The sequence below is a fragment of the Rhipicephalus microplus genome, chromosome 2 (assembly GCF_043290135.1).
Source record: "Rhipicephalus microplus isolate Deutch F79 chromosome 2, USDA_Rmic, whole genome shotgun sequence".
NCBI lineage: Eukaryota > Metazoa > Arthropoda > Arachnida > Ixodida > Ixodidae > Rhipicephalus > Rhipicephalus microplus.
The window spans coordinates 124860922-124871309 of record NC_134701.1 but is presented as its reverse complement, the minus strand read 5'-3'; positions in this window follow the sequence as shown (position 1 = coordinate 124871309).

Sequence of the window (10388 nt, the reverse complement as noted above, 5' to 3'; positions counted from 1 at the left end):
TGCTACATTCATCACGCGCTCTGGGCCGTTTTGCTAGCTCAATATATACCAAAGTCAGTATCACGTGACGTGAATAGATGACGAAGGTAAATTAGACGTCCAAACATGATAGTCATGTCTTGGTAGTAATGTACGGCGTACTCTACCTCCGCCTCGTAGCGTTGTGCTAATTTTGAAGTGACATGTCAACCTTCCTCATTTGCGCTTCGCATATCGTCAATTGCCAGTGTAAGTAGGATGTGCCTTTTTTTCGGAGTTTGCTTCAGAAGTTCTTGGGTTCTCACAGTCTGTCCATTTGACAGAATACAGAGCTGCCCCAAAACACAGAAAACATTTATTAGTACAAAAACGTGGTTGAATTCCTTCATCGTAGGAATCGATAAACTGGAAAATAAAATGTGTCCTTACAGAAGTAGTTCAATGTTTACAGTACATTTATATAAGAGAACTTATACAATGCCTGATGGCGTTTTACGTAAACGCATCTATGTTGACCCTTGCGACACACTTCGATCCGGTAGAATACCATCCATCATTAATGATTAAACAAAGCCTTGTGGTCACAAATGCTTGTGGTCGCTCTAGTGATTGCTGAGAGCGAAACCAGATAAAACGTTGCTGCAGTCATTAGAGTGTGAGTGATTCAACGGCAAACTAAGGCTAACATCACGCCCCGCCGTGGTGGTCTAGTGGCTAAGGTACTCGGCTGCTGACCCGCAGGGCGCGGGTTCGAATCCCGGCTGCGGCGGCTGCATTTCCGATGGAGGCGGAAATGTTGTAGGCCCGTGTGCTCAGATTTGGGTGCACGTTAAAGAACCCCAGGTGGTCTAAATTTCCGGAGCCCTCCACTACGGCGTCTCTCATAATCATATGGTGGTTTTGGGACGTTAAACCCCACATATCGATCGAAGGCTAACATCACCTGCTCACAGCATGTTGCATTAATTCAACACTATTGCCAGAGGAGAGGCAAAACGAAACGCGCGTCGTGTCTTCGCTTTAGGCTGCCAATTGTTCTTGGTGCGTCCGTAAGTAGACAACGCAGAGTTGAAGTCGGCGGGTGTCGTAGAGATGCAACGGGCAATGCTGGCGCTTGTGATAAGGTTGCCATCTTGAGGTCTGTTAAAGGAGCCCTCTAGCATAGAATTTTCTATATGTACACTAAACTGTAAACAAAATTACACCCAGCTGGGAAGAATGTGGGGTGTATGCCTCCGCTATGCTCCGGTGGCCTCATTCAAACTGGAATGTACCGGAGCATATAGCTTATTTTTACACTGTTTCACTCTGGTGGGCTACGGACGAAGGAAACCGGGAGAAAATGGGGACAATTCCCCGATTATGCTCAGGTGGTTACTTCACAATTGATCCGGTGCATTGCGTATGCTCCAGTGGATGCTCCACAATTGTTCCAGTGAGCGCTCAGCGGCTTTCAATGGCTGTTGGAGCAGTTACGCAGGTAGCCTCGCCGGGCAGGCGTACCGCACAAACGAACATGGAGCAGACCAAGCCAATGCAGTGAGGATTGTGCGAAGTCTTCTGGCGCGTTCGAGAACAGGAAATTGTTCTGTCTACCTTCTGGATATCACAAGCGACTACAAGTGGCAACGAAGGTTATCATCGCTAGAAGGCAGTCGTGGGAACCTTAATCGTGTGATGGTTCCGAGCAACGAACGACACATTGTGATGTCGCGAGTTGTGAGCGATTCGGCGGTCGCTGGTATGGTGTAAAACTGGTGAGTAGCTCTTCTTGAACTATCTGCGTCATTCTAGTCACGTATGTAAAAGATAAATAATGTTGGTTTGATGAGCGAACAGGTTATCAATAATAGTCTAATTTTACAGGTCGTCAGTAATCGTCAGTGCAAATTCCAATAATACACTGTGTCACTTAGCAGTCTTTTTCTTAAGATAACTTTGGTAATTTCAATTAAAACACGAATATTTGGAGCGCTGTTTAGATAAGCAATGATGAAATTGTCTAAGAAATTAGTAATGGCTATAAGTAAACCCAACAGGTTGAAAAGTCTTTTTGGTATTGTTATCATACATAAGCGGTAATATTTGTCTGACTCCCATATTAAAAACGCCGTGTCGAGGTCTACCACTGCGCATGAATTATATTATTCTTTCATGTAAACTGTCCTAATAAAACATGAGTAACTCAAATCAGCGTTAAATCTTTATAAATGTAGTGAATTGAGCTAATGCTATTTATTTGTTGCAGACATTTAGAGCAGGGTGCACGTGCTCATTGCGGTTATTTTTTTATCTTTAGGTGCCATCTGAATTATTCAGCCCTTAGGGTGTTGCCCTGCTTTCAGGACAAGAAAGAGAGCGAGGAAAGGAGAGCGTCGGGCGAGTTGGTATTCCATTGCAAGCGGCGTATTGCGCAAAAAATGAACAAGAAGGAAGAAAGCACAGACAGGCGCAGTTTGTGCTATTTTCGTTTTACCCTTTTTTGTGCAAAACGCCGTCCGCAATCGTTGTTGGTCGCCCGACGTTTCTGTAGAAGGGGTGGGCGGGGAGATAAACGACGATTTCTGCCACCCGTTTGACCACCCAGCTCTACGTAGGACGGAAGAGCATGATTATAAAACTAAGAGAGAAAAGACAGGCTACCACCTCGAGAAACTAGCAGTAATTTCTGTGTTGTTGATAGAAGAGAGTACCTACCTCACTGCAGCATTTTTTTCAGTGCCGCTGGAAACGCCCTGAATGCACTTTTTTTTTGGGGGGGGGGGAGTCAAGTGTTTCTGGTCAAACAGGTAAAGCTCAAAATTTTCGCCATCCTGTCCACCTTCTCTATGAAAAGCAAATGCGTCTTCGCATCTCTCTGTCTTATGAACAGAGCTCAAATGCCTGAAACAACAACGGTGGCCTACAAATAGGACAAGAAAGTGAGTGAGTGAGTGAGAACTTTGTTTTTGTTCAAAGGCGGCATAGACTTGACGGGACCACAAGCTGCGCTAGCTCAGCCAGGTGGCTTCTCTCAGGATGGTGCTGGGAGGTGGAGTCTCTCGGCGATGTCCCGAGCTTTCTGGACAGCTAGGAGTTGGTTGTCGAGTTCCGTGTTGCGCGTGGAAGTCTCTCAGGAGGTTTGGTCTCATAGTTCTGACGCCGAGTTAAAGGGACCCTGAAATGGTTTTGACAGTTTTTTACGAACACATTGGGATGGTAGACCAAGTCTCAAGGATAACTTAGAGACCAAGCTTAGCTCACAAAGTAAACTGTGTAATTTATTACAACGCTTTAAAGCTGCTCGCTCCAGATCACTGCAAATCGCTGCGACTCGGCAAACGCGTTTTCAACCGCCCACACACCAAGCGATATGCTTTGCCCCACTGACGTCATCACTTTCAGCTGATTGAAGGAACGCACAGCACAGTGGTATCAGATCGGTGGCGGGATTTACGCGTGTGCGGTCTCTCGCCACAGCGTGAAGCAGATGTCGTGAAGGCCGAGTGCTCGAAGAAAGACTTGAGGGCAGTTGAGGGTGAAAGGCGGAGCTCAGAAGGAGGATACTTTTTCAATACTCGTAGCTGTGCTAATAATGGGTGTTTTGATTGAACTGTGGTGCCAATGATTTGCTCCAGTAAAAGTCTAATCAATAAGAGTTTGTGGAAAAATTTCTTTAGAGACCCTTTAAAAGGACACAATCAGACCATGTGTTCGAACGTACAGTACTCGTGGTGACAGTGTGGGAAGTAGTGTGAGAATTTCGGATCAAGTCTCTGCAGTTTTGTTGGTGTGATGTATGTTTTCTTCAGTATGTCCGAAGTGTGAGTGTTTGTCCTTTATTCATCTCAGGATGCGAAGGAGGGAAAGCTATGTGCCGTAGTTTAATAGCTTTAGTGATCTCGTGAAGTGTAATCAGTGGATCGATTGATTTGTGGGGTTTAACGTCCCAAAACCACCATATGATTATGAGAGACGCCGTAGTGGAGGGCTCCGGAAATTTCGACCATCTGGGGTTCTTTAACATGCACCCAAATTTGAGTACACGCGCCTACAACATTTCCGCCTCCATCGGAAATGCAGCCGCCACAGCCGGGATTTGAACCCGTGACCTGCGGGTCAGCAGCCGAGTACCTTAGCCACTAGACCACCGTGGCGGGGCGTAATCAGTGGATCTTTCAAGACCATACATTCTCCTTCACTACCACTCTGAGAGGGCCGCTCACCACCGCGGGTAGCTAGTTTGCGCGCTAGCTGTTGAGTCCTCTCGTTCGGATTGCCGGTCGGGAAGACGAGAGATTAAAATATGGGCCGGAAACCATGCAATATGTGTCAGGGGAAGTTCCACTTCACTGTCCTGAGTAGGTACCTTATTCTCGATGCGAGCAGCTGTAGTGAAAACGAAGCCGGGTGAGAATGAACGAATGGCTGTTTTTAGTCTTACTAGATGGTGACATTCCTTCTTCGTGTAGAGCGACCGCGATTGCGAATTCCTGGCGATCACCTGGCAGCATTTACAAGGCATTCTTTCTCAATAACAACAGTGATGACATACGCACCCTTCTTCCAATATTGGGCTGCATCGACGAAGCTGAGCTTGAGCGCCCGATCTTCCTCATGATGAACTCCACTCTTTTTTCTCGGCGCCCTTCATTGTGCACCCGATGGATGTTCTTGGGAACCAGGTCGACACACATAGCTCCTCTTATCTCAGCAGATATAATCTGTTTTTTCGGTGGCATGAAGAGGGGTTGTAGCCCAGCTTCCGAAAGGATTCTTGTGTCCGCTTTGGTAAGTGACAATCGGCATGACTGCGCTGTTCGTTCAGCTTCGAAGAGCTCCGTTGCTGTGTTATGCAGTCCGAGCTGTAAGTGCCGCTTCCAGTTGGTGCTTTTCGGATGCTTTAGAACCCGCTTTTTGCCATCCTAGTAAGGACGTTAATCTCATTAGGTTCTTTTTGTCAGTTTTAGGAAAGACGTGGCGTAAATTATGTGGCTAAGAAGGAACGCATGGAAAGCTTTCATGAGGTTATCCTCCTTCGCCCCACCTTTCTTGTTCGAAATTCTGAAGATGACCCTACTGAAGTAATGAGCACACTTCTCGAGACATCTGAGTGCCTCGGTGTTGTTGCTGTACTTTCCAATTCTCATGCATAGAACCTTAACTAATTCACAGATGCGAATAGGTTTTCCACTTCTCCATTGCGGGCTAATAGGCTGCACATGAATCTCTGGCCCCCGCCTCGGAAAACGCTTGTGGAGGAGCAGTTCTGACTTTTCAGTAGATCGCTGTGCAGCCCAATGCTGGTCAGGAAATCCTCCTTGACATCGAGTGCTCGTTGTAGATTGCCCTTCAGCTTCCCAAGAGGGCCTTCCGCGGACAATATGGTGATGTAGTCCGCGCATATTGCATAGTCAATGCCCGGAACGTCGGCGGGCAGCTTAGACAGGCTGTGCATTGCAATGTTGAATAAAAGCGTGGACAGCACTGATCCTTGCGGTGTGCCTACGGTAATCAGTGTGTATTTTTTGCTTTTGATTGGGCCGATGCTGATTGTAGCTTTCCGATCTGCCAAAAAATACTTGACAAAGCTGAGAAATTTCTAACTGAGGCTCAACTTTGAAACTTCATTGCGAATGTGCTGATGCCTGAGTGTGTTCAAGTGGTAAGTAAAATTGCTTACAAGTGGTAAGTATATGTCCACCAATCTGTCAGCAAAGGTCTGTAGATCGCAGCCTCCCAAGGTGTTTATGTAGACAAGTCTCTCAATGTCCAACCAGGTTCTGCTTTTGGATGGTTTGGTGCTGTCAGTAAACAAATGCTTGAGTAGGGCCCATTTGATACCTTTGCGCATTTTGCCGTCTGCTTCGTTGCAGACCTCATACCATTGCTGCACAGCGAGTTTCTTCGCATGCTGTTGGAAGTCCTTGTTAAGAAGCCAAGTTAAGATATCTTGGCTCTGAATTGCTGGTTCAGGTTTTGTTTTCTTCAACCTTTCTCTAAGTGCATTCTTGGCCTCCACGGGATGTACTAGTCTAGAGTCTATTGCAGGTACCCGCATTCCGCCGAGATTTCTTTGGTTGCCTTGTTAACCACCTCTTTCAGATTACTCACGAGGTTGTCAAATGTCTCTCGGGGCCTGTTTTCATTGTTTCTGATCTGGTGATACATATCCCAATCAACGTAGGTGTATTTTCTTAGCGCGAGTTGAGTATTGCGTACGTTAATTTCCGTGATGAAGTAGTCGCTACCAAGGTCCTCCTGTAGGATTTCCGACGACCCTTCTATACTCCGCAGGAAGGTTTAGTCTGGAGGGGTATCACATTGGACAGAATTTCCCTTGCGTGTCAGGAATCGAGGATTCATGATGAGTTTTAGACCAAGCGTAAGCGCACACTCGGCAAGTTGGGTTCCTTTGGCATCAGTTTGGGGTAACACCATGAGTTATTATAGGCTTTAAAGTCCCCTGCAATCACCAGGGGCTTATTTTTGGTCTGTTTTGTAGCAACCAGGAACAAGTTGTTGAAGTTTCGAAATCATTCTCAGTGCACTGTAGCCACCTAAAACAAAAGATATAGGCTTTGCTAGCAGGATCATGGATGATTTCAACCAGCTTTGATTCCAGGCCTTGCTTGTATGCGGGGGTGGTCTTCTCCACAAAGATGATGCCTTTGCGAAAAGGAGTAGATATACTGCTAGCACGCTTGAAGTCAGGGCATAGGGTCGGCCTGGTTCTCCTGTACCTCGGGCAAGTTAGGTATTGTGGGGATTCAGTGACGCCACTTTCTTTTAGAATAACAGCTTGAGGCTTTTCCTTGCATCATCTAAGGAGTTGTGCTAAACTTTTTTGGGGGGAGAATGAATTATAGTACCAATGCTACACTTTGAAAAGCGGCGGTGAACTATCTATGATGTGATTGTGCAAGTGTTATTAGGCCACTGGCACAATCCGTACCAGCTTTGTGCAGTTCAGTGGGTTCATGTGGCGAAATCACTGGCCTCGGAAAGTGCATAAATGCTGATGCTGCGGAGGCTGGTGCTCGTTTGGCGGCTTTCGGGTGTGCCACTGGTCTTTATAAGCGATCCAGCCTAAGTTAATCTGTGCGATCGCCTCTTGTAGCTGTTTTAGTACGGTGTTGATTGTGCTCAAGGTGTTAGTATGGCTCTTGCGGTGTCGACTCGTGGAGCTACGCTCACAAGCTGAGACTTGGGAGGGGGCCTCGCTGATGTCTGACATCTAGTCGCTAAACACATCCTCGCCTTCAACCGACATAGGTGCCACTGGTTTGCGCTGTGTGTGGTTCGTTGCGTGCTTACGACAGTGGGTTTGCTGATAAGGCATGAGGGTTTGTGCAGTGCTGTCTTGAGGGTCGCGCACTCTCATGGTCATTAGTGTCATAAATTCTTCAAGATTATGCTTCAATTCTCTGTTTTCACGCTCTAGGGCAAGGACGCTTTTTTCGTATGCATTATGCTCTGGTTGTGCCTTACCTTTGAACTTGATAAGACAGATGCTTGGGCTAGTGGGTAATTTGGAATCAACATTTTTGTACAGCGCAAGACTACGAGTAGTTACGACGTGACTACAGAAAAAGAGACAAGGACAGAAAAAAGCGCTCACGGAAACAGAAACAGTGCTCTTTCTGTCTTTGTCTCTTCTTCTGTAGTTGCGTCGTAACTACTTGCAGTCTTGCGCTATGTTGTTACCTCTGAACGGGGTCGAGGGCAGAAGCTCGGGTCTCGCTCCGCTAGTGTTGTCGCCGCTGTCGCCACTATCACCCCGCACCCTGTCTGCTTAGGTCAGCTTGGCCTTGGACCAAGAGCGGCTTCTGGATCAGCTCCCAGCACATCCGCGGGGGCCACGTCAATGACGAGAGTGCCCGCGAGAGCAAGACCGCTCTCGGGAGCGGGAACCCTCTTTAGAGGAGGAACACGCCCTCGAGCTGGAATACCATTTGGAAAGGGAGCTTCGCTGTGCAGCACATTAGGTGTCCCTTGCTTCGTGGTCATCCCAGCACCCTCCACTTGGTAAGCCCGCGATTCGGAGCATCTGTCTGCGGTGTTTTCTTACTATGTACGGAACGTAGTATTTCCTCTTGCACTAACGCTCACCTGTGATTCGATCTCCTCCACAAAGTTTACACTTGGGGTTGCAACTGTGCGTCTCTCGAGTAGCTCCTGGAATGTTCATTTTGCCGTTGTGGCACTTTTTCTCCTTGCTTTTCTGACAGACGTCCGCTCAGTGCCCCACATGGCTGCAAGCGTACCAGATATCCGCCTGCCTTCTGTACAGTCATCATTCTGTGTACGCTGCTCCACACGCAACGTGCCTTGGTACTCGTGAACCTTCAAACAGTGCGAGCATGGCTCGCGTGTTTTTGATTTTCTTCTCGCCAATCACTGCTGGGTAACTGCTGTTCAAAATTTTCTCGTTGAACTGGTGCTCACAGGTCGACGGGTCTATGTTATTAGGTACCCCTTTGCAAGTATTCTCCTGTGCGGCTACGTAGGCAGATACTTCGAAGGTTCAAAAGCTTCTGTGTATTCTTCATATGGCGCCATAGGCCTTGGCACTGGTTGTCAGGAGAGTAAAAATGACGATGATGTTTTGTACATTGTTCAGGTAAACAAGGTGTTTCTCTCCCTGTTTCTCCGTGAGATTTGCGGCCACGATCAGAGACTTTGAGAGTGCCCAGTGGTCCACTCTGCAAACGTTCATGCCTCCCTTGGGATGGACGATAACCCTGAGGCGTTCTTCTGGAATTCTGGGGAGTCGGGAGCCGACCACAACCCTCTAAAATGTCGATAGGGTACGATTGTAATGTCTCTTTTTAGTCACGTCTTCACTTTTCGCACCAGACTCAGGCGTCGCGTTCTTCACCTTATCCGGCTGTTTTCAATTACCATAGGCGGTAATACAGCCCGCGTCAAGAAGATCGCCTTGCGTAGCGTTCGTTCCTTCCATGGCGATTGTCTGGCGGCGTTGTGTCTGGCTTCGTCTAACGCGGACCTCACTAAGCCCGGCTCTGCCTCGTGTAAGACATAGTCGAGACTAGGTCCAATGTCCTACTCGAGCTAAGCCTAGACATGGTGAGGCTGAGCAGCTGCCGCACCACGTCAACTGGGCAAAGCCTGATAAAGTTTCAAAAATACACTCACTGCAGCAACGTTGATATCTTTGTAAAGAGCGCTGAAGGCCGTTTACAAAGTTCCAAAAAACTTGGTGATAATTGTCCAAAAATGGTAGAAGTTATACAAAATTCGAGCCGACACAGACGTGTCCGCACTCCTCAGTGCCACCTCCCAGAACAGGGTAAACGAGAAAATCTCGAACCCTGTTATACTCGTCGTTACACCTCTACATCAATCACTTTCCATGACCACCAGACATTTGCCCGGGCCTGTGAGCTGAGTAAACTGGGGTACCTCCCTTTATTTCTGCCAGTATATGATGAAAATGCAGTTGGCATAGGTGGCGTGATGTTTGTACTTTTCATTGCTAATTTATTTCTTTACGTTGTATCGAACTTTATTTTGTGTTCGAAGTTGAAGCAATTCATGCAACACCTACTTTGAAAAGTGTTCGTTATGACAATTATTGAAACAATGGGCAAGCGAATAGAAAAACAGCAACGCCAACTTCTCTCGAAGACTATATTGCAAAGGAGAATGGAAGTAAGCGTTTCTTAAATGCAGGCCACCACCACTAAAATTGCAAGGGTCAAATTTGTGAGAAGTATGACCATGAGCACACATTGAAATTTATGTCAAAAGCAATATTACTGATAAAAGTAAGAAAATATCGGGATAGGCATTCCTGGTGCTGTCTTATATACTACCCAAATTCACTCATTTTAGTGAAAAAAAGCTTTCGAATGTTTCAGCAAAAGTAGAGCTACCAATTTAAAATATATGGCAAACTTTCCCCCGTTTTGAGTTCTGTTAACATCACAAGGATGTTTTTTATGAGCCACTGTCTGAAAGCAGACTACATGAGATTTACTTCTTGATATAGAACACTTGTCCTGTGTCTTTTTGTTCGCGCTTGGCTGGTTAAAGAAGCTAGCTGCTCTCGTGCACTCGAGACTGTATATGGTTTAATGAGCACCCACGTATACAGAGCCCTCAGTTTTCATGCCTATCACATGATTTACAGTAATCATGTATAAGCGTTTTGATAAATTATGAAGAAACACTCAGCGGAACCCTTGCGTCGTCAATAAACCTGATGAATGGTCCTTGGAGGATGGTGAACAGCTGTTACTGGTGCCCACGCTTTCTTCGTTTATTGTGCATCGTTTTGCACCATTCTGGCCTTCATTTGAAAACACTGGAATTGAAATTTCATTGCTGTAGACTTTGTGTGACCTATCTTTTTCTGCGTTTTGTTTTTTGTGTCTTTTGTACGTTTCTTTCTTCTTCTCTTTTTT